This window comes from Pavona decussata, unplaced genomic scaffold (genome assembly GCF_977016875.1).
Source record: "Pavona decussata unplaced genomic scaffold, jaPavDecu1.1 SCAFFOLD_602, whole genome shotgun sequence".
Lineage (NCBI taxonomy): Eukaryota > Metazoa > Cnidaria > Anthozoa > Scleractinia > Agariciidae > Pavona > Pavona decussata.
In genome coordinates, this window is record NW_028145860.1 from 3,279,584 (window position 1) to 3,305,196 (window position 25,613).

General features: G+C 39.6%; 1 protein-coding gene across 7 annotated transcripts in view; it reads right to left on the reverse strand.

The window, feature by feature from the left end:
- Window positions 1-24,825, reverse strand: part of LOC146449417 (protein Wnt-4-like) — a 46,746-nt gene extending 21,921 nt beyond the window's left edge. For 2 of the 7 annotated variants that reach the window (XM_085101917.1, XM_085101919.1), the window contains exons 1-2: window positions 19,170-19,401; window positions 18,897-18,950 (exon numbers count right to left, since the gene is read on the reverse strand). The gene's annotated coding sequence lies outside the window, so the exon portion shown is untranslated. Of the gene's footprint in view, window positions 1-7,323; window positions 7,372-12,150; window positions 12,304-18,284; window positions 18,369-18,896; window positions 18,951-19,169; window positions 19,402-24,804 lie in introns of those variants that run through there. The other 5 variants (XM_085101918.1, XM_085101921.1, XM_085101924.1 and 2 more) reach the window with 5 other exon arrangements.
- Between the last annotated feature and the right edge of the window lie 788 nt (window positions 24,826-25,613).

Consider the following 25,613-nt stretch of genomic DNA (forward strand, 5'->3'; position numbering starts at 1 on the left):
ATGGGCTTCTGGTCAAAGTGATGCATTTTTATTACTCCTTTTGGGATTTACAGCTGATGTTCATACATTTTGCATGTTATCCATCTTCTGTTAAGACAAGTTAAATCATTTCGTATTTACGCCGAAAATTTCCATCCGGATGGTTTGCGTAAATGGTAAGCACCCCTTGTCTCCGCAATTACAGACAAACGACGTCAGTTGAACAATGTTTCACCTCCTCCGCTTACCGAAGGAAGGAAAACCCAGGCGACACGTGATATAATCCCAGTTTGCCCTACCACTCCCCTTAGTGCGTCATATGAAACCATCTTACAAAGGGAAATATTTTCATAACATTTCCAAGAATCTACCACTGAAAGGAAAAGCATTCTACCAGAAAAAAAAAAATACAATTATGTGGTTTGTATCTACCGTCGATGTAACCAATACGACATGGTTTGTTCAAACACTCCCCTGATGCATCACTTGTTCCCGTCTATAACGAGAGATATTTTGATAATATTCTAAAGTATATCATTAGAATACTGTAATTAAAAGCAGGAAAGAACATTCCACAAAAAAAAAAAAAAGAAAAGAAACGGACTGTTTGCTTTGTGGCCGCGCGATGATGTAGCGAATTTGACGTATTTTGTTCAAATACTCCCGTCCTGCATCACGTAAAACCCGTCTACGTTGTGAAATAATCTAATAGTGCTCTTAAAAACCTGAAAAGACAAACTACTGAAACATTCCGCAAATAAAGTAAAATAAAAACTGTAGTTTTTGTGACCGCCGGCGATGTAGCGAATTCGACACAGTTTGTTCAAGCACTCCCACACTGCATCACTTGGTACCCGTCTACAATGTCAAACAATTTCATAACATTCATTCAGACATCTACTAAAGGCTAACCACCAAGAAAAAAAGCAAACTGTATTTTTAGTAAACGCCGTGGAGGTAGCGAATTGGACATAATTTGTTTTACCACTCCCCTATTGAAGGCATCACGCGAGCCCGTCTACAGCGACGAATATTTTTATAATAATTACCAAGATTAGACTAACTACGGGAAGGAAAAACATTTTAAAAAATGCCAAAGGTATAGTCTGTAGACAGCGGAGACTCGGACATAGCGCATATCCGGATTACAGTATTATACGGTACGTATAGACACAGGCCCTTGATCCTTTTATGATCTCACTTGCGGAGAAATCGTCCAACAAGAGAACAAGCAAACATGGGAAGTGGTGGAAATACGCACGCCTTTTGACAAGGGCTTTTCTCTTGATTACCCAGTCTATCGTTCCTAACATTCCAGCAGTTGTGTATAATTATAATGAAAAAATAATTCTTCGACCTCCTCGAAGTTCATAACTAACAAGTCGAATCCTCTACACTGATAATCGGAAGTTTAAAGAATATCGTAACTGAAAAGTGATGAAAATAACAAGAAAAGCTGTTTTGTTTTTCAAAAACTGCCGCATTTCTTATTTATCACAATTTGTTTTATTCTTCGGCATTTTGAAGCAACTGTCAAAATCCGACTGTTCAGACAAAAAGAGCGATTTATCTTACATATGCTGTGCCTCCAAATTGATTACTTTAAAGCAAACAAACGAATTGATTAATTAAATAAAACGGGCTGTAACAAAAGTACATTTCGTTAGATCCAGACGAGTGGCAAAAGTGAAGTGAAACGTAACAAACAAAATCGTTCTCTTTAAACCGGTAAGCCATTTTGCTATATGGCGACGAGATTTTATCGCAGTGATTCGGAGCAACACGAATGTTTGATTCTCTCGGAACTCCACATAGATGTTTCTTTGTTTACAAGATCTTTCAAGGGCATATCTTTGTTTGTATCTGAGTTGGGCATGGAAATCATTGCACAGTCGAACCTACCTCTCTACAACGGCCACATTCTTTTGTCCCAGCGGACAGTCCATACATTAGCTCTTGTTTAAACCTCTCTACAACGGCAACGGCCACTAAAGTGCGTCCCCAACTGCCAAAATAACCTCTCAACAACGGTCAGTACAGTTTTTTTTTTTTTTAAAACCTTTTTTTCATAAACTGATGCAGTAATCGACATTTGTCTTCGGAACATTATGTTTCTGTATCCATTTTAATGATATACGTATTTTGATTGTGTTCCATTTATATGCTGGTGAGTAAGCATAAATTTTCTGCAATAACATAGCGAATGTTGCAAACCTTGCTCGTTCCGTCTTGTTAATATTTTGATTCAAAGCATTATTTACGTTTTATTGTGTACTTTATCTATATATATTATTTAAGATTGGATTACCATTATAGGCTACAGTAAGCATGAACTTGGCACAATAAACATGTTGTAGTTCCTGAAAAAAAGGTGTCATATTACACCCCTACCTCCCTATAACGGCCACCTCTCCGCAACGGCCACTTTCTTCTGTCCCCAAGGTGGCCGTTGTGAAGACTTCAGAAAGTTGTTCCTGCTTCTTATAAGGAAATATCTACTCGCATCATTCCCGCGAGTCTCGTATATATAAATTGTTCTTGGCCTAAGACAGGCACTCCTGTCTCAAGGATATGTCTCCGTTCGTCAGCTCGGCTTCACGTGGATCGTATTCCAGGCCTCATAGGCTGGGAAATTTTAATAACAAAAGTTGCGCTTACTTTGTCTGCTTTGCGGCGCTAGCCGGTGTTGCCTCAGTTCGATTTGTGCTGAATCAGCAGGAAGTCAATAAATACACGCAGCGGTTGACCGAAAACTTTTTTGTACTAAATCGCATTAGGAAGGGTAGAATCATCTCGGCGGGAATATACTGATCTCAGTTGACATGTATAGTGTTTTAAAATCACGTCTTCCGATCCAAACCACAAACTGAGTTATAATTTGACCAACGGCAAAAGCAAAGTTTAATTTAGCGAAAGTAGCGCTGGTGTAACGTTGACCTTGAAATCACTGCTAAAAGCCGAGAACCCGACTACAAAGGGAACTGAACAAAATTTAACGCGACTGTTGACGTTTTACGAAGGTTACAAAACAAACCGACTTCTTCAAGAATTAAAAACAACAGCTGGGCATGCTGGGAGAATTACGTCACTGCTTAGGTCTCAAAACTGAATACATTTTTTGGAAAGTTCTGCTAGGCTGAAGTATCGAAAACATTAGCAGAACCACAGGAAAGTACTTTTTGGTAGCTTTCATTCGAATAGCCACGCTGTAAAGATTTCATTCACAGAGTCGAACGCTAGAGCTGCCCTGTACAACATAACAAACAGAAGAACAAGAAAGTACAGACTGAGATGTTAGAAAACACATGATTAAAGGCTTGTCTCCGTGGGAGAGAAAGCGATAAGGAACCCTGCTACTTTTGACAGTTCTGTAGTCTAAGTGGAACCGAATTTCATAAAAATTTGCAGCCGACACAAACACTTACTTCACGCCGGTTGTATTTACTTTTTTTTCCTCAATGCGAGGCCAGTTGTTTCTAGTTATAGTTATAGTTGTTTCTAACGCTAAACTGAATAGTTCATTCATTGAGCAATTAATCATAACATAACCTCTTTACAAACACTTAAACGTGATGAAAAATTGGAATTTTTATTAAAACAGAGACCAAAAACCCGTTGGATCATAAAATGCCCAGTAAAAGCCGGACGTCATAGATTTGCAATGTTCCGTACACGTTTTCCTTGCCAGGAGAATCTCTGATCCGTGATAACTTGTGTACGTAAAACAGATCTTAAACGACCTGACTCGAATGACGCAAACAGGGCAGAAAATCACTCAATAGGATCCCCAGTGAAAAATATTCATACTGAGGTTTGTTAACCTGGAGATAAGCTCTCACAGACCGGGAATAGCTCGCTGTGACGCATAACCGCAAGTGCGCTTTCTCTGCATATGTTTTTGGCCCAGTTCCGCGGATTAAACAATCTAGACAGTTCTACGTCTGATATGTCTCATTTAGCATTTCCTCTCTTTAAACTTAGGCGGAAGACTTAGCAGTGTCTGAGGTGAAGAAAATACCACAAGCTACCGAAATCACCGGAACAGGCTGCAAGGTCTTATCAACTAATCCCGTCCCAGAGCTAGGCCTCGTTTTGTACTAACAATCGAGTCTGGTAATAAAACCTTGAAGAGTAAGCATTCATATGAGAGCTACTGAGTAGTACTTTCATTAAGCCCGATTACCAGCCGCTGTTCGGGAAGGAAAACCGAGCCCAAAGGAGCGGCGGAAATCTGTTGTTGTTCGTTCGACAGACTTTTTTCCTTTTTTATTTTGGCCACTTGTGCATGGATGAGCACGCCTGGTTAAATGTACTAACACCCGAGTCGTGTTGTTCGCGAAATAAATACAAGAAATATAAGCTTTATAGTTTCCTTGAGGCCTGCTCGCCACTGTTATCACCTTCTTTTCCTTTTCGATGCTTTCATAATTTGTTCCCTTTTTTTGGCCTTGTGTTTGTATCTGTAACTAACGTGCACGTCCAAGGCATGGCAAATATAACAAAAAACAAAAATAAATAACTTACTTTTAATCATTGAAATATCGAAATATCGTTAAATCAAAGTGAAAAAAAAAAATCACAAATTGTCGATTAATAATTTAGCCTTAAATTATCAGAGCTCTTTTCAGTGAGTTCAATGCGTATGAAGCCATTGAGTGTCTAGTCCAAAGAAATCATGAAACAGCCAAGTGGTTCATAGGTATACCGGCCGTCGAGCGCCTCTTTGAACTTGTTTGTAAAAGGCTGGACAGTGAACCCTGATCCCCGAACAATCGACCAGACTCCAAACTTCGAAACAACTTCAGTTCCTTCAGATTGTCATACATGACATACATTTCTTTGAGTCTCAGTGAGGCTAAGAATGTGATGGTACATTAAGACATGAGTCAAAACAAAGTAGTTTCTTACTGATCCACTAGCAGGACTGAGCATGTTCAATCTTCTTTACTTTGTTGCTCTAAAGCTTTCCTTCTTATCTTCCCCTCACGGTCAGTTTTGCAAAGATGAAACTAAACAGCACTCACTGGCTGGCGGCAATATTGATGTGGACTAAGGTCAGTTGACCTATCAATCTTTAAGCTGACACAACACTAGCTGTATCAGCCTAATAACTCAGTGTAGATGAACAAGATTGAGTAAAACCATTTGCAATGGCGGAAGCGAATTGCACATGAATGTAACTGAAATCCGACGATAAGCTGGACCTATACCAGGGGCACCCAACGACAATTTTCTCTCAGATCCTTTGAAACGTTATTTTAGGCGATCTGGAGTGGCTTTAAAGCTCTATAGGTTCATTTTAGGCAGCGCTATAATATTTTTATCTGTTCGCTCATTCTAGGGGAACTTGAGTCTTTTCGAAATTAGTAGGGCATTTTTGTCCATTTCCCGAAAACCTTGGGTCTTATTTCCTTTCCGAAAATCTTAGCTGACCTTTTTTCGGTACCCGAAACAACAGTTTGATCAATCCGAAAACAATAGGCCTTATATTTCCCATATCACAAAAGTTCGTGGTGAAAATTCCCTTTAGAAAATTATAGGGGATTAAGGGCCTTCCGAACAGATAATTTACCGAAACGATCCGTTGGGTGCCCCTGCTATACTCCTTGGCTTACTAGAACTGACTGTGCGTTGTTCAATCCCTGATAAGATTCTTCACAGGTTCCTATGGAATTTCGTAGTATCTTATAAATCCTATAGGAGTTTCATCAGGATTCAAGGAACCAAAATGACAATAGTCCACTGAGGATCCTTACAAGATTTTGTAGGATGCTGGTGAAAAGAAGCCGAAAAGTTTCTTTCCGTTCCTTGGTTATACCCGGGTAGAAGTGTATAACAGAAATCTTACAAGCTTCTTGGGGATCCTTTGCAGATCCTATACTGTGATCAGAATAGAAAGATCCTTCAAGATCTGTGCAAGATCTGTGCAAGAACCTGCACGAAGTTGGCAAGAACTCAGTTAAAGGATCCTTACGAGATTACGCAAGATCCTTGAAGATCTTTGAGAATTAGGAGTGAAAATCCTTGCGAATACCTCTCAAGATGTTTAAGATCCTTATCCAGATCTCCGAAGGTCCGTGGATCTTTTTAAAGATTTCCACCAGGATTAGCGGTTCCTTTGCATGAAGGAGTTTTTCTTTTATACGAAAAACAGCAATGTTTACCGCCTATCCATTTACCCCAAAAGAAAAGGCTTAGAGCTTGAGGACATGATTATAAACCGGCTAACTATCTCACAGATGGTTACCTTACACAATTTTTCGTGTTCTTTATAATTGTTTTATGCGAACACTAAAAGGGAATTTTCGTCCCTTTTCAATGCTTTCTTTTATGATTTGATTTAAACATGGATATCTGTCATGTAATCTTATCACGATATCTATAATTTACTAACAACAATTTGCCTGTGAGAAATGCTTGTTGTTGTAGAAGCTATTTGCTTAGCACAGTCTTTAATCGATTAACTCCGAGCGACGAACCGTGGTACATGTACTGGACAGACCATCCAAACGTTTAAGTCTGTGGATAATACATGTGGCCCTAACGTATGGCCATTGAAATGAAAGCTACTGGGGGAGCAATACTTTCCTGTGGTACTGTTTATTATGCTGTACAAGGTGGTTCTAACGTTTGAGTCTGTGGATGAAATCCTGTAGTGTGACCATTCAAATGAAAGCTTCTGTATAGTACTTCTCTGTGGTACTGTTTATTATGCTGCACAAGGTGGTTCTAACTTTAGATTCTGTGAACGAAATCCTCGAGTATGACCATTCAAATGAAAGCTACTGAGCAATACTTTCCTGTGACGCTATTTATTATGCTGCACAAGCGGCTAAAATTTTCGAGTCTGTGGATAAAACTATGACCATTTAAATGAAAGTTATTGAGCTGCAATTTCCATTCGGTGATGTTTCTTTCTCAAGCATTTGCAAAATGAAATTTAACGAGTTTTGGCCACTTACGAACTTAGACGCTTGTTGCATGTTAAGCCGTGACAATACTTTGCTGTTCAAAACTGAATGATGAAGCTGTTTCATCATCACAAGGGGACAGTAGATGACGGCTAAGTTTAAATTGCTGCTAAACTAAGAAATTTCATCGCTTTTTATCTACACTCTTAATCTATTTTCGAGCAAAGTATTTCCTAGGTAGTAAAGTAAGTAAGTTAATAACCGTAACCAAACTTGGCAACAGAAAAGATGGCCAGCTATGTAAAATAGGGGACCATTTACGTGAGTTTCAAAATACAGCGTTCGTCTGAAAACCGTTGTCTTGTTTTAACGGGAAACTAGCTTACGATAGAGGTCGCTCAGAGATTTAAACACTCAAAGTCTTATTACTCACTTTTCCACTTTGCAACCAGACTTGCTCGCGCCGTCTAGCACGCAGAGGTCACTCCAACAATATACTCGCTATTTCTTCTCTCTAATAATTATTACTTTGACAACCATGGCTAAATGTCCCGCGGTTCATCAATGGAAATCTTGCCTCTTGTCAGCGAGCTTTCTTTTGTTATTTAAAACACTAAGCGGTTTTTATGCACACCTTACTTTTCCCGCTGCGTTGCGTTGGCTTGGGACAGTGGACAAACAATGGCTAACTGTATTTTTCTTTCGATTCTGATATGGTTACCCGTTGAACAAATATGCGTTTCCCATAGGAAATTTTTAAATGAAACCCTTTGAGGTACTAAAAACATACGATTGTCTTGAGTTACTATAAAGATTAACCATAGTTATCCTTTACTTGAAAAACATCATGTGTTTCTATGTGCTCAACTGAGGTGTAGCGATATATAGAGAAATGACAATGGTGGGTGGAGCTGGCTTTTTAGGTCGTAATTTCCGCGTTTAAATTCCGCTTTTTTATTGAGTACAGTACCGCATGTTGCGTTTTCTCAGTGACTAAATTTGAAGTGTTGTAAACTTCTATCAAGTTTGTTACGAGTTTGCAAAATACCACAGTTGTTATAAACAATAACTTTGTTTGTGTATAATGCTAATTTGGCCGTTGTTTTGGGGTCTATTTCACCTGATGTGAAGCCACCTTATTTCTAAACTGCCGCTTTCAATGCACAAATTTCACTTTCAAATTGCACTGTTGCAGTTCAGCTGCGGCTTTTTTCGGTACGTCGGCTGCCATTTGTACAATTTCACAACAAAGATCTTAACGTCTCTCTCCCCCTCTGCTAATACGCACACCTTACTGTCATACAACCTGGTTTCAGCCTCAGAGCGAAAGCCTAAGATACGACCATGACTCAGATGAAATCTATTGCGTATTTTTCACTGCGATACTGTACTTTTTTTTTTTCGTCTTTTTACTATGATACTCCTTAGAGGGTGTGACCAGGTTGATGCAGATTTTATGCCTTACTTCTGTGAATCAAACGATTCTGGCTCTAAGTTTTGAGTTTATGGATAAAATCCTAAAGTGATATTCTAACAACAGTTATTCGGCAGTTCTTTAATTTACGATTGCTTTTTAATTGCTTGACATTATTTTCCACTCTTTGAGATTTGTTAGTCACCGTTTATGGGAGAATAAGGCATAATCTACTCAACACTCAATCATGTTGACAATGTCGGTATTGAAAGTGAAATGCCAACTGGGAGCTGGTCATTTTGTGAATTCGTAATATACCGACAGAGGCTCCCAGTTGGCTTGATAGCTCAGTTGGTAGAGCACTACACCAGTACCGCAGAGGTCATGGGTTTAAATCCCGTTCTAGGCCTGAATTTGTTCAGGCTTTCTTTTCGCTCATTCACTTACTCGATTTCGAATTAATATTCTTAAAGATGTCACAAGTACATATCAGTGCAAGGTCAACGTATTAGCAGTTAATTAGTTCGAATGAAAAGACTAATCACTTTGTCGCGAGTATTTGTGCAAGCATTAAAGCATATCACTGCAATTGGCTCGAGGTACTTTAATGAGACATAACAAGTGCATAATTAGCGTTTCTAAGGCTTGTTCCGTAATCGTTCTAAAGTCCTTGCCCCAGTTGTTCAAAGAGCGCATAATTTTATCCAGTGGGTAGGTCGCTATCCGGCAAATGAAATGTGTGCAAGATTTTCCCGATAGCCCCATAATTTGTTGATAGAGAAGTATATGTCAAATTTAGTATGGGATTGTGTGGAAAGCTTGCCAAAAGCGTTAGTTGGAGTACATGTGCTCCGCTGGATATCGACTTATCCATGATCCAGTGGATAAAGTTATCCACTCTTTAAACAACTGGGGCCTGGACGCTAGATAGGATGCCTTGTTGGTATGCAATGTAGTGTTTCGCCTAGTGATAACCTAAAACGTTGCTTCCAAACCAAGGCAGCCAATCAACAAACGCAAATAAAAATGAACCAATCAGAAAGCACAGAAATGCGTGCGACGGACAACAAGCGCGGGAAAACGCTCAGACGAGGCATGAAACCTAAATCAGTCTGAGAAGGAGCTAAGCCCACTCCTTTGTAGTAATACACATAAAGGTCATCGAAAGCTTAGTTGTACGATGTAACAATTTCAAAAGTACCGATGAGAAAATACAGCTTAGAAAGCGATTTATAACACCGGCTTTACCAAAACTCCTCAGAGTGGTCAACATCCAGTTTCTCCTTACAATGCTATTATGGAGTTAAGGGTGCGTTCGATTGACCCTATACCGGAATAGGGATACATACGATGGTTACGAGAAATCACTTTTAAGAGGTTTTTGGAGTTACTGGGACACAAAATGGCTGCCGGTTAAATTTTCGTGCATCAGCGAAAGTTTGCAGAAATGTCCTCCGAAATGTACTCGAAAGCAGAAATCTAATATCTATTCCACTTATTTTTATTCCGGATATACGGTCGAACGCGACCTAAGTAGATCAAACATAAGAATTTGCAAACATGTGCTACTCGACTACTTGTCTCTGAAGACGATTTCCACTCAACTATGTCTGGCCATCACGACTCATAGACTCCGGCAAGCCATTGACTATTTAAACCACAATCCAGTCCTAACCAGGACGATCACACTAAACAATTGAAACTACTGATTGCCTGGGTTCAAACCATTACTTAACAACAGTCTTGCTAAAGACAACTCTTACTTGGGCGATCACACAAGACAGACTACTGGCAGGATACTGATACTTCTCAGTTGATTCAAACGTTTTAAAATATAAAAGTCTTTATAAGGGCTACTCACAGCTGGACGATCGAATTGTACAAACACTGCATGACAATCCTGGGCTCATAAAAAAATTTCATTACTAATAAAAGTATTTCGATGTACCGTCGAAAAATGTCTGGAAAATCAAAAAAAGTCGTTTTGTTTTTGAAGATTTTAAGGATAACTTTCACCCAAACGATCGCATCAGACAGACCTCTAATACCCCTACACGCAAACTATTTCACCATTTAGTAAAACAACAGTCTTTTTATGGAAAACTCTCACCTGGAAGGTCGAAGTTGGCATTCTATGAGAGTAACGTGAATGTTCAGAATTAGTATTTCAACCTTTAAACCAAAGGTTTTAAAATACTAAAGATTTTCAACAACAGTTATCCTGACACTAACTTCACGCACGGTTTTCGATGGCGTCTTCCTGTTGAATGTTTTCCATTTCTCAAATACTATTCACGATTTTTCCGGTAAGAAAGTTCTAGACAAACCTGACAGAACAAAAGAGCTTATTACCTCCTTAGATAACCGTAAATTGAGGTTTTAAAAGACTATTACCAGCCTGTCAAAACCACGCGTTTAAACGCCAGTCAAATCTCCTAAAATTTACTCAATGCAAGCACTTATTTGGTCAAAAGTGAATACGTAAGTTTCGTTCCGTTATCAAAACTTGATGTAATTTTTCTTTGCATCAATTTCTCAGTTTTTAATGCAACACTGCGCCCGAAAGAAACAATTTAAAACACATCAATAATTCAATGCCAAGTTCAGTCAAGCACTTATTAAGTGAAAACAACCCTCCTTGCGATAAGCCCAGTAAGTTAAATACAACATCGATGCAATTGATACAATACCACCTTGAAGCAAAATTAAACTGCTTCTTATCGACCTGTTCCGCAACAGAATTGCAAATACTGAGATAGAAATAACTTGCCTGTTCCAAATTTGGCCTCACGTGAATAAAAGTGTTACATAACCTTGAATGGCTTATCATTAAATTAGTGTATCTCCCGGGACGGCTCCTTTTAGTAATCTAAAGAAGTTTTTCATAGCCTTAGGGCGCATTAAGACCAATCAACAGTGCATTTTCACCTTTTCATCAGAAAAGATCGGTTTTTAACAGTAATTCATGACATCCCAAGGATGACCCGAATGTAACAGTTACATAGTTCTTTTTTCTCATCTCGTATCAGGTTTCGCTGCTAAAATAACAAGAAAAAATTGCAGTTTCATTTCATGCATCTTGTACGTGTGGAACTGGAAAATTTATTCCGTGAGAAGATTAAATATTTCCCAAAATATGACAAAACAATAAAACAAACCGCATAGGTATAATGGCCATTTACAACTGTAGATAAAGCAAATAAACTGATATTAAAACGATGAAACCAAAAGCCTTCTAGCTAGGTACTGTAGCCAACCTAACTTGAAAAGTAAATAGGACTGAAGAGGGTACAAATCAATTGAACCTTGTCAGAGACAAAGAGCACCTTGTTTAACGCTCTTTTGTTTCTCTTCACCTACAAGTTGTTAACCGTATCGACTAATTATTTAATTTATTAAAGACACGAAATGTGGCCCCAAGCAGTGATTATAATTGTGATGGCATTCTTGGCTTTTTTACTCACTCACGCGCTTAAAATAGTTTCGACTATTTTCGTCTCTGCGGAATGTTCGCGGTTGGGTAAATTAACAAACAAAGAACTTTTAAACGATTCCATGCTAGCATCACAACCTTGGATAGAGTGCACAAAGGCTTGTCAAGAATGATATTTTTCAATTTGACGAATGATCTGTTTATGGTTGCATAACGGTCAAACATGTACAAAATCGACGACGTTTGTTAACCCCCCCCCCCCCCCCCCCCCAACATAGGTTCAATCTTGCAAATTTGGACAGACTCTCTCTCTCATTGTTCATCAATTGAACCTACAGTACAGTGTCTCCGTTATTGCAGTTAATAGATAATTTCAAATCAAATACCTCTACTCTGACTGCTGACTAAGTTACCTCTGTTTTCGTTTGACTGCGAAACTGAAGTATGTCAGTGGCCGACTTCCAAATGACTTCGATACTGTTCTGCTGTTGTAATAACCACAACTTGTAACCACTCGCCGTTCGCCTAAAGTTTTCAGCTCAGCTGCATGTAGATATTCTCTCCAGCTAACAGATACAAATACAATTGCTGTTTAGCTAAAACAAACAGTGTCCCTCGGTTGACGCAGTTTGAGAACTAGAGCGAACGCACCACGATTCTCGGGCCAAGTAAAGGCTCGAGCACTACAGAGCAAACGAAGCGTGTTAATAATAGGCTCGAATGAACAACTGTAGTCTTGTTTAATCGGATTTCTTTATAACAACTGACAAAAGCAGATTAGAGGGCAAACTAAACTAGCAAAGGGCGGCCGTAATACGCATGAGAAAGTCAGTTATCTTAATCTATGAAAGCAGTGTCAGTCATCGCTTTGTCGATAGGCCCGCTGTCTCTTTTGGGCTGGCAAGAGTTTCACTTCGAATGTATCTAAGAATTGCTACATTTGTCAGTCAAGAACTGTATCTTATATACTTAGTCTCGACAATTAACTGGCGATTACAAGTTTAATTTGGAATGGAGTTAGATGATGGAGCGACTTCCTGTAGTGGGACCTTTTCATTGGTCGAACACCTGCTTTAGAGGTAGCTCTCGCATCTTATGATAAACTGATACAATTCTCAACTTCGGATAAGCACTCTCTCTTACAAGAGAAACTAAGGCTGGTTCTTGGTTAAGTTACGTGTTTTACCAGTCAGGTGGAACTTCACTGAGTGGGTTCACTAACATTCCAAGAAGCCTGCAACCTTCCTCCACCTCTTATCATATCAGTTGCATGATCAATGCTTCCTAACAGTCTTACCCACGTGGCTAGCCGGAAATATACTCTTGTGGTTGCGGTCACTTAAAAGAGGAAACCAGTTCAAAGTACCGCGCTTATCAGCTTCTTCAGTGAAAAAAAAATTAAGCAGCAATAAAGCAGTCTTTAGGATGATTGATCTCCTGAGGGGGATTGGGTACTTAACATCAAAGAACAAATTCTCTTATCTTGTCCCCATACTTTTCTTATAAAAGTACTGAGGAGAAGTTATTAAAATATCAAGAAAATTCACCTTGGGTGATCATATCCTTAATTCTCATGACCTCAGGGGTTCAATAAGCATTGAAATTACAAGGAGAAATTTGACGCTGATCACTGTTAGGGTTTAAACGTTTTATACACCATATGGCCTATGAAAATGGATTGTGTATAAAGGATATTGCCGTTGTATCACAAATACAATTTAAGACAAAAGTGTGACCAATTCAGGCTTCCCTATAGGGCAACTAGCAACTGGCCGATCTTTTCACCGTTATCACGTCTGACTCTAAAGTTTTTCATTTGTATTTTCTAACATGGCAAGGGGTTTCAGTAGGTCTAGCATGATCAGTGAAAAAATACAAGGACTCATTAATTTCCAAGTCCTAGATTTCGTGCTCAATGCTCTTCCTTTGTTTACTTATGTTGCAGATATGTAGCTATTTAAAATAGTTTCCGGTATTTGAGATTATTAATCGTTGTAATCTCGTTTACAATTGAACTGGCTAAAAATTAGGATTACGTACTGTATTAATAGAGGTGAAATCAACTTCGAATTCAAGCAATCTAGATGCATCCACGATGTTTTATTGGTTTAAGTAGAGCGTGACCGCAAAACGGGAAAAGATGATGCGCTCTGTTGAACATTTTGTACAAACAATTTCCACGACTTTTCAAAAATTTCGAGCCATGCACAAAAGGAAAAAGCAATGGGGGTTTCTCAGAAACACAGAACAGAATGCTATTTATGTAATCAACACAGAGTTACTCCTTTGTGACGAGTACCACTCAATGTAGCTCTACTTGAATAGTCACACACTTTTGAATTGAATCCACAGACTGAAAATACAGGGTGTTTCAAAAGTTCGTGGACACTTTTTTTAATACAAATAAATGATAGTTTTACGAATCCGATATTAATGAAGCTTTTCCAGTTTTATGTACATTGCTTCCTTTGACCACTGTTAAAAAAATTAATATCCAGAGTGCCCCCCATTGTTCTGAATAACGTTTTTGAGCCGTTGCGGCATGGAACGAGCCAGCTCCCTTAGGCTTGCTAGCGGTATGTTTCGCCAGGCTTGCCGTAACCTTGATTTTAGTCCTCCCATCGTCTTAGGGATCGGATCTCTGTATGCAGCTTCGTCGATGATGCTCCATAGGTTTTCAATAGGGTTAAGGTCAGGTGAATTTGCTGGCCACTCATCTTTTTGGATAAAATTCGGGAGGTTTCTCTTGCACCACTGCTGTGTTGCTTTCGCCGTATGAGCTGGTGCGCCATCTTGAACGAAGGTCGCACTGCTATTGTTCGTGAAAAGCTTTCGTTTTACAGGCTCTTCTGTTGTAGATCTTCGGCTGAAAAGAGGCTTCACTTCTTTCTCAAGGATTTTTGTGATATAATACTCTGCCGTTACAGTTTGTCCTTGCGGGATGAAATGTAGGGAAGTGAGGCCGCGGCCTGTCATGCCACCCCAAACCATCCATTTGGCGCTTCCTTTAACTTGGTACGATGGCGGAACTTGACTCTCCTGTGAGCCCCATACTATATCGTTTTTAGGGTTCGGAAGATGAAAAAGGTATTTAGGGCACTCATCGCTAAAGAGAAAATTTTCCCATTCATCTGCTGTAAATTTACGATATTTACGAGCGAATACTAAGCGAGCTTTCCTCTGGTTGTTGCTCAGAAGTGGAAGCTTTTTTCGTCTCAAAGGTTTCCATCCTTTTCTTGACATATACCTCCACACTGTTGGTGCAGATCCAGGCAGACCTTTGTTCTTCAGTTGTTTGCTGATTTTTCTCGTAGAATTTCCTCGTTTATACTTTGCTTTTTCTATAACTTTCTTTGCGGTTCTGTTAAGGACTGATGGTCGACCACTTCTTGGCTTGTCGTAAAACTCTTGTGAACTTGACCACTTCGCTACCCAGCTCTTGCTTTTTTGCAGTATTTTAGCCGTTTCTCGAACAGATACTCCAGATGATCGTAGAATTGCTGCCTGTGCTCTTAAATACACTGCTTTTTTAGGGTTCATAATTAGAAATTTTATCAAGACGTTGAAAATCTACAGTATGTAGTTGCTACTGAAAACAGACAAAAATGGCGGGAAAGTTCAAAAACACACACGACACAGATTTGCACCTTTTGGCGGGAAAATATTTATTTCAACAAGGCTTTTATCTGACTCATACAAAAGTTCTGAAAATCGATAAACAATAAGATTTGTTAATATCTGCAAGAAAATAGAGAGAAATATAAGAAATCTGGATGAAGTATAGACTTTTTAAAATGTCCACGAACTTTTGAAACACCCTGTAGGCACTGTGTACGGTGGCTCAAGCCACCGTGTACTATTTGAATAGCTACACTCCAGAATTTCATACACAGACCGTCTAAAAAGTTAGAGACATGTCATTATAAACAGCACAACAGGAAGGTACAGCTCAGAATATTTCATTTGAATGGTGACAATTTAGGATTGCACCACAGACTAAACGTTAGAGCCACCTTGGAAGGCTTAATAAACAGCACCATAGGAAAGTACTGGTCAACAGTTTCCATTCGAATAGAAGCTCATTGCAATTTCATTAAGAGAATCAGAAGTTTGTTAGAGCTGCATTATTTGACTCGGCTTCCAAAATAAAAGGGGGGTTACAGAAAAGGGAAAACAGCTGTACCTCTTCTCCGATTGATTTTTTTTTACTGTGCGAGGCGTGAGCTTTGTCGTGCGCTGCTAAAAAATGACCAGCTAGGGGATATGGATAAGGCACAATTTCAGTTAGGATTCTGCAATAATCTCTACTAAAACTTTCCCTCTCATTTCAGTTCAGTTCAGTTTATTGTTTTGCCATAAATTGTACAAATGCAAAACTGAATTATTTATCACTCTGGGGCAGTTACGAAATAAGGAGGTTCTATCTCTGTACCGTCGTCAGGAGCATCTTGAGCAGAATTTACCTGTGGTTCTTTATGTTTATTATGCTGCGGTACAAGAGAGTTTTTACTATTCAGTTCTAAGGTGTGACCATTCAAAATAAATAGGAGCATGATACGGAATGCTACTAAACACGGTTTCCACGAGGTGTTGTTCTTTTCAAGTTTTATCGAAGAAAATCACTCTCGATAAACATAGGTTTATTTTGAAGCTCTTTAATACCCTAAGATCAGCCGAACATTGGTTCATGTAAACTGTTGAGTTTTGGAGAATGCATAGGAGGTGACCGGTCCAATGAAAGTCTCAGTCTGAACAGAATTTTCCCTCGATGTTGCTTAGTTGTTTGTCGATATTTTCCAATAGGAAATTTGAATTTTTCCAGTCTTGGAACTGGGCAGGCAATCTCAGGGATAGAATTAAGGGTATTTTGTACCAGTTTAAGCACAGTTTTGACTGATCAAAAACGTGAAAATCGATGTGGCACAGCACCTTTAAGAAGGGTTAAAAAACTTTCCTCCTCGCGGCTCCACTTTGTCTATGTTCCTGTCGTGATCAAAGCTCAGCACCGTAGCATAAACGTTATTTAACAGCAGGCTCGTGAGTCAGTGAGCACGTGCGTGGGAAGTAGGTCGATGGAACCAGCGGGGTGATCCGATTAAAATGCATGATTGAGGATTAAGGGGGGAGGGGTACTCTCTTCTGTAAGTTTAAACGTGCGTACAGTCTCGAAGAATGTGAATGTTCTTTAGCATTTTGGTCTAAAACAGCTACGGATTTGAACTGTTTTCGTCAACAATATATAGTGTATGTCTGGTCTGCTTTTGGTACAAAAGAAGGTTTTGTTTCTCACCATTTTGGTCTGAAGTAGACTGAAGAAGCGCATACATTTTGACTTTTTTGATATTAATGAGGAAAATATTTTGACCATTTTTCTTTAGAGAGGGTATGTTTTATCCGGTGATTTTAAACAAATGAAAGGTTTTCACAACCATCCTTCGAAACAAGGAATTTATTTTACTGGACCATTTTGGTCTGTGATAGGGAAAACCAGTAGCCGTTTCAACTGTGTTGACAGGGAATTCATCTTGAACATTGTAATCAGTAAAACTGAACGGGGTTTAGAATTTGATCATGTTTCTCTGAAATATAAAAGGGTGTGCTTTTTTCCTTGACTGAAATCGGGAGTAAAATAAAATAACGTTTTTTTTTTTCACTAAAGGTGAAATAGACTGCGCCCCCCCCCCCCCATCCCTAGGAAAGTAGTTTCCCTTCCCTTCCCCCCCGCCCCAGTCAGCGAGATGCATAGAAGACATAGAAGCACGTCTTCAAAAACAAATTTGTCATAGTGTGTAATTTCGACTCCGACTGCAGCACGACAATCAATATAGAAGAATATATCTTTACATCCAAGGACAGTTATATAGCCCTTTTCCACTGAGCCCCTCGTATCGTATTATCACTTTCCTTTTTGTGATTATCACGAGCTGTGGAAGTCAGCGAGCGTGTTTGGGCAAACATACAATTGTGATGCCCCGGAGTGGCGATTCAGGTTTCACTCCTCCTCGTTAGTTGCAAAAGAGAGAAAGCAGAATTTTAGGCGAAACCAGACGAAACCTGAGCTCACTGGTTTGGTCTTTTTCCCACGATGGGCTTAAATTCTTCATTGACAAAGTGTAAAATATCCTTAGCCCAGGTCTCCATATAGGTTCGAGTGTTTTCTGCCACTGCAAAATCTGGATTTTTTTTAATACAAGTGTAGCAGTAGTACCACAACATTTTGCGGCAAAACAAAATGGCCTCTATCTCTGCTAACACGGGTAGGGCGAACTTGCATGAAACCCACCCGAAGAGACAACTGGATATAATACATTCAAAATTCTTGATATTATGTAATTCTTATCGTGGAATTTTTTGAGAAGACAATGAAAAACTCAGTCCCAATTCGTATTTCCACCGCATCATCGCAACTATTAAATAGCATTGCACGGTTCGTGTAATAAAACGAATCTTGGTGGCCGATCAAATTAGCTCTTTTTATCCGATATCGATGGCGATCTAAGGATCAATGATTACCTTATTAAACTTTGCTGTATTTTGTAATACATACCTGTATACCTCTAGTTTGGGACCCAATGAAGCAACTGAGAAATCGTGAACAATCTACGTTTCTCTTGGAAGGAAGAATGAACCACTCATACACGCACAATAGCCAAGACTGAAATGATAGATCACGGAACGACTTTCGACTTTCGAGACAATACAGGACCACCAGAATGGCAAACCGTGAGTTCAAAAACCTTATTAAACACCATTGAAATCACCACTTGTCACCAATGATTTGTTTGATATTCTGCCGAGTGCACACAACCGTCAACGTTATAATAAACAGGGCTTAACATACAGCTAGATTCGAAATCCTAGCGGTCAAATCTTAGGCCATTTTTGCCAGAGTTTGATTTGTGCTTAGCAAGGCAACCATACTACAACAATGATCACTCTAGCATAATACTGTGTTGATTGAAACGGAAACATTCATTCAGAATATTCCAGTTTATCTCTTTTCCGGCAATGTAGTAATCACTCAATCTTCAAGTACAATACAGGTACAAGTATAAGATGTAAAGGAAAGATAACTAAAACCACAAAACGTTTCTGTGTCGATCAGCGATTCCTACCAGCAAATTTGTCTGAGACAATATGCGTTTATATTAGAGCTTACCTCTGTTGCTCTTCACTCCCCGTGCGTGAATGAAACCGTTTCCTCTGCCAGATCCTGTAAAATAAGCGGGGAATTCACTAGAGCTGTGGCCTTCGGTATCTCGCATTAGACATATAGCTACGCACTGCGAACTGAACAGCCTGTTGCGGGCGGGCATTTCCGTTCGCAGCGCGCTCTGATTTCGATGACTCTTCGACTTAGAGTAAACCACTTTGGAACAGAAATTAATTCGTTATGCAATTTTTAAACACTACTATAGAGCGTCTACAATACCTTTTTAGCCGCACTCGGATAGGTTGCTAGTAAGATCTTTTAGCTTAGAGAGCCTCGATTCTCCGCCCAAAGCTGTTAGAATCTAGTCTTGGACGGTGATGTCAGCGTTGGTTTCAAGCCTGCTGTGAGGAAGCTGTTGTGATTCCTGACAGTATGAACTGACTTTCAAATGAGCTGCGTTGCCTATTAAACACAGCAACACAATCAACACACCAGCAGGACGTCTGCAGAAAATGACAACAATGGAGACGAGGGGCCAAAAATCAAAATCTAACAGACAAAAAAAAAAAAAAAAAACACAGCAAACACGAAAGTGCTACCTTTTGAATGGTCGCATGTAAGGTTTTTATCTCACTAAATCACTTCAGCTTGAGGCCCGGTTTGTCAATGAGGGACTGAACTTTGTCCGGAGTCAGAGCAAACGATGAGAAGGGATTACAATTGATCAGTATTATCGTCATATAAGGGTTGAGTTTGTTGTTGGTTCTCGTTCTTGCTCCGAGAGGTTTTTCTCCGGGTACTCCGGTTTTTCCCCCGGCTCTCCTCAAAAACCAACACTTCTAAATTCCAATTCGATTTGGAAAGTGTCCCGAATTAGCGCTCCGCGCTTAAATGCATTGACACTAAAATAAAGTGATTTATTACTTTATTTTTTTATACCACCGCGATATTTCTCCTTTTGTTTAGAAATTAATTGCTATATTTAAAATTTTGTGAATTCCTGATTCCAGGTTGCGACTTAATGATTTAGGATGGCTGGTAAAAGATTTTTTAGCTGCGCGCGTCACATGCACAAAAGGTAAGAAATTTGAAATTAAGAATAACTTAATTTTTTTAAAGATCAACATTCACAGTTTTTGTAACAACCTTCTTGAGTACACGTAACTCTCAGGAGAACGAAAGAAACTTCGATGAAGCTGTGTTTCGTGAAACTGGGAACTATTTCACTTAAAATGTCACGACATTATTCCTTTTTTGACACAAAGAGGCCAAACTAGTGTTAATTAATCCGTTAAGACTAAATATTGATATTGTACTTCTTACTTAGACAAATAAACAATCACATATTGCGAATTGATCCAGGAGGTATATTTACATAATCGGAGCAATTGATGCAATTGGTCATTGCGCGGGTTTATCTCTTTTGTTATAAATTACGCATTTTGGCGCGCCACTAGATGTCAGTAATCTGCTAATGAACCAAACATATTTAGAATAATTGAGAAAGTTGTTGTTTCCGCTGTCGGTTTATCACAGGCTCAAAAACCAGCGTGAAACAGTATAACGATTCTTCGTAGACACCAGATGGGAAAAGATAATTACTCTATTTTAAAAGATTGAAAAACAGAGAACACGATATTACAGCTAACATCCAGGAAGCAGTTGGGAGGGTTTACAGTAAGCTGTAACAAGTTCATTAAAATTAACTTATCACAATCTATGGCCGTTTCCGCAAATGTCCGCAGTGTGGTCGAATCTCCGGCTTCACATTCCGGCCACAAAAAGATTTGATGAACACAGTATCAATTTAAGGCGGGGCTCTACCTGAATTTGAGTGAGATTTAAAGAGGTTTTAAGAATGGATAGAAGAAAGAAAATGATTTTTGGAACACTAACAGACAGTTGATACCCACGCAAGAGCACCCCGATTTCTAGTAGACTAACTTGGTGTCCGCCTATTAATTATTAACTACAAATTCTAATTATAAAACATCCTTAAATCTTCAACATTTCTTATTTCATTTAATTTTACCAATCCTTCAAGAAAAATTGTTTCCTTCCAAATATACCTAAAAATCACCCAAAAATTCATAAAACACCCCAAAACATTGATTTGTGTAATGAATGGAAGGTTTTTGTATTGCTTGAAATGCGAACAAGATATTTCCATTTGACCGACTTTAAGCGGCGTGAAAACGGCTTTCAGGTGAACCCCCACCTTAAGCTATTGTTTATTTTGGGGTCTTTGTTCTATATTCTACAACAATAAATGAAGCCACAAATGCCAACGGAAACGATATAATATCATGCGGTACTAGTGCCGCAAGCAACCAAATAAGTCGGACCAAAGCCAGGGGAAAAATCCAGAAAGAGAGGCCGAAGAAATTGTGGCGAGAAAATTCACGTTCGTGGAGATTTTGCTTTACAGCAATTCTGGGAGCATTTGTGACCAAAAGTTAAAGCTTAGGAAGACCAACTTTAAGAGGATTTTTTAAAATGATTGAGTGGATAATACCACTCGAAAGACGGTTAGAAAAACTTAAAAAAAAGAAAAAGAAAAGTTTAAAAAGGGGACCGCGGCTGCCTCGTCGCTTCCCCGTTTTCAGACCAAAATAGGTCCAAGATAACTCAGAAGCCATACCTCAGGAAAGGGCGGCAAGATCGATGTAGTTTAGTAAGGGAGTCAAGTACCCGGGTCAAGTACCAGCCGAGTCAGGCATCGGTTAAATGTAGATACTAGATACTAACGCGTTGTCTCGGTGACCAATCAAATGAAAGCTTATGAGCCAACACTGGTTTTGTGTGTAAGAACTTCTGTGCATAATCCTGTGGGTTTTAAAATTTTCACTTTTAATTCTAATAGTTCTTGGAAATGAAATACTGAACGCTTCGCTGGTTTTTTCAATGATCCTGAAAGTTGTTTAGTTGGAGCTTACCGGCAAACCTTCTCGCTTTTTCCTTTTTCAATTTCCTTTCAAAAATAGCTATGTCTGGGAGGCAACCGGGAGAACAATAAAATTAACGGAAAGATTAATAAGACCGCAAATTAACATGAGCTCATGTACCATTTGCCTCCCAAAAAGAGTCTGGAGTAAACCGGATACCACAACAATTTTTAGCATGTTTATACCTGTGATAGACACTGGCTTGATTTGAATTTTTCAGTGTTGAAGCGGAAGCATTGAACTACACACAAGAATGTATCAGGAATTTTCTTTTATCTCCCTGTTTCAAAGCAGGCACATAGCCTGGCGTAAGAATAGATTTGTCCGTCTCGAAGAGCTGATCCTAACAAGGCATCTTTTTCACCACTTATTCCATTTCCTGTACCATAAAAATTTGATCCCTAATCCCCAAAAGGTTACAGAGAGCCCGGAGGGGAGGGGGGAACTCTTCGGAAGTTTCACTTATGTCCAGAAATGCACCTAACCCTGAATTTGGGTACTTCATATAAAACAGGCCTTTTTGTCGTTTTCATATGACTTCATGTTTGACAGAATTATGTGTGGTTTAGTGAGAATTAAGGTTAGGGGACACCTTGTGATGTCCATCATGCAGTTCACGAATCTCATTAGCGTGCATTTTGTTGCTGTGTGCAGCTTAGTTCTCCAAACCCTAGCCCTATGTCAGACCAAAACATGTAATTTTCCGTCACCCTTTTTCAGACCAAGCCTTGAAAATTAATACCTATTTTCAGATCTAGTTTCTAGAATCCATACCCGTTTCCAGTGATTAAAATCTATGCCCTATTTCAGACCAAAACGGCTATAAAATAGGACCCTTTAGTACCGCACATACCTATATCCTATATAGCTTACACAACACATAGGGGAGTATCTCCTCGGGAGAGAAAGCTGGTCCTCATCCGAGAGAAACTGCACAGCCCTATCATTGATTCCTTGAGTCACCTGTTCTCTCATTCGTCCTCTACCTCCCTGATTCCTGATATAACGACCCGTGATGATCGATCCTTCCCCGGTTCTCTGATTCCACCTTCTGATGCCTGATCATCCCCCTCTTATCCCTTATCCCACTCCTCGATGTCTAATCCCACTTGTTCCCGTTGCTCTGATCCCAATCTAGCGTCCCTCGCACGCAATCTTTTCTCCACATGACACCACGAACCACTGTAATCTCTAAATCCTCCCCATTTGATTCCGGGTCCTACCCTCTGATTCCTGATTTATCATGAGCCTTATCATCATCTGCGAGGAGATATGCGGCAGGTGATTTTCGCGCGCGTGCGCGCGTGTGTTTTACTTGGCCTGGTTAGTCTACTATTCCTGATCTGAGAGAACTAAGATGCTATTTGTACTCTGTATTAAAGTAGTCTAGCATTTAGAACTGGATTTTACTTCTGCAGAAATCCGTCCAATAATTTTGGTCCAGCGGTGGAACTGAACAGTATTTTAAAAGCTGTACGTAATGTTGCACCATTTGAACGCAAATGAATGCCAATCTTCTCGCCATAGTCTGCAGTGTCCTAAGGACTCCGGGTTAGACATTGACTCAATGTAATTGCATGCCAGTTTCCAGACGGAATCACAAGTACTGCATTTTAATAAATTTGGCTTTGTAATCCTGTCCATATGGTTTATTCATGGATCAATGTTTATTAATAACCCATTCCATTAGAGCGGTTTTCAGTTGAGTGTCGAAAGTAATCCGTGTTTCCTTTCGTTTTACTTTACTGCGCTCTGCGATTAGTTAAAAAGAATTAACGCCACTTTCTCAAACAGTGAGAAACCGAAAACAAAACTAATCGGGACTTTCGTACACGCGTTTTCCCGCGCTTGGCACCGGTTACTTACATCAAGTTTGGCTCGAATTTGATTGGTTCATTGTGCTGTCTGTGTCTTTTGTGATCAGCCAGAGTAATTGCATACGTTTTGGTTGTCTTAAATAAGGTCAACATCAGTACAATTGATGTTAGCGGTATGGGTGAGTTATGGGAGCAAAGAGGGACGAACTTTAATCAAGAACACTGATCCGGAACTCCAGGGCTTATTTCAACTATCGTAGACCCGGCGTTTATTCGAGAAGGCGTTAAATCGGAATGCGTGTAAGTGGTAACAAGACTATGCTTGACTTTCGACCCGCTTGACGTTGCCGGTGCAAGGGCAGAACAATCACCAAACTTGAAATTGCGCCAAATTTGCTGCACTACTTGCCTCCTCGGCGCTCAAGCGGCATCGGTATGTTGAGAGATAAACGCACTGCTCTAAACCTCACGCGATTGAAAAATCATTCAACATTCAGTATATTCAATGATTCTTTTGTATCCACTTTTTCTCGCACTCAAAGAAACAGAAGAACGTCTAAGATAGGTCAGAAGGGGTGTGTAAAGTGTTTTGATCTTAAATCTTTCACTCAGGTATCAGGTAAAACACGTCCGTCTGCCCAGACTTTTTTTTTTCCCAAAATTAAAATTGAAAACACCCGTTTTGTCCTTTTTATAGTTCGTAAGAAACCCCTGCCACTGCATCATATAGGCATCACAAAGCGTCCTTGCCTATGAAATGTGTATGATGTAGCCCGGCAAACACGACAACTCCATTGTTTAAGCTAAACATTGTTGCTCGTGAGGCCAGTTACGTAAGTTTAAGCTAGACACGGTAAATCAGTGGAAGGGCGAACAAAACGACAACCGGATACGCTTAAACTGTTGACTCCTTTGTCTTAAGCAGAACTTTCTGAATATCCTTGTGGCAGCTGGAATTAATTCTATTTAATTTAAATTGTCTTCCTTACTTCTCTCCTGAATTTGTTCGTGAAAGGAAGGCAACCAAGGAATGCTGAAAAGACCGTTAGCTGCATAGTTCAGATATAAGAATGCGTCGCCTCAGCCGCAATTGAGCCTTTTCTAGCATTTATCAGTGCAGTAAAAAAGAGAAATGAGATTTTTCTGGCTTACCTCGAATACGGCTCTCGTACTTGCAAAGCTCACACAGGAAGAATGCGCATGAAAAATCAGTTCTTTGAAGTCACGTACCGGAGGAATCAAGCTCTTGACATTTAGGCGACAAAGAAAATCAGATACGTCGTGCGGTTTTCATAGGACTGCAGCAGTATTATAACAATTAAAATGAAAAGCCATTCAGTCTGGTATAGCCCGGGGAGGGGGGGGGGGGAGGGACTCAAGAGAGTTTTATACGGGTAGTCTCCGCCCCAAGGTCCAAACTCTTAACCTCTTGCAAGTTGACAGAAAAGGTAACTCTTTCATATACCTTTCATAGAAAGTTGTACCCGTTTCAGATACTTACCGTAGCCGTGAAAATGGATCTCTCTTTGGTTGATCTGTTCGAAATATTTTAGAGCTCTTTTCCATAGCTAAATCACATTTTTCCCTACTTCTTTCTATGCTTCAGCTCGTTTAATCCCCAGCCTTGTATATACCATTCAGTATATGCAGTACCCCTACCCCCCCCCCTCCCCTCTCGAGTACTAGCGCCACATGTAGATACGTGCTTTGATATGCCAGGTCCATGGGGGGGGGGGGGTACCCCTTGGAACGTTGGATGGGGTGTGTAGCCATCAGCTCCAAACGCAAACTCTGTTTCAGTTCTGCTCATATTATTTACACTCGAATGCAGATCTTACATTTTCCATCTTGCGGACAAAAACGACAAAAATATGTCCACTATTTAAAAACAGCAGTCAAGACTTTTGCAATTTGCAATAAGGCCATCAGTCAGCTAAGCGGAACTTCCTTTATAAGTCACA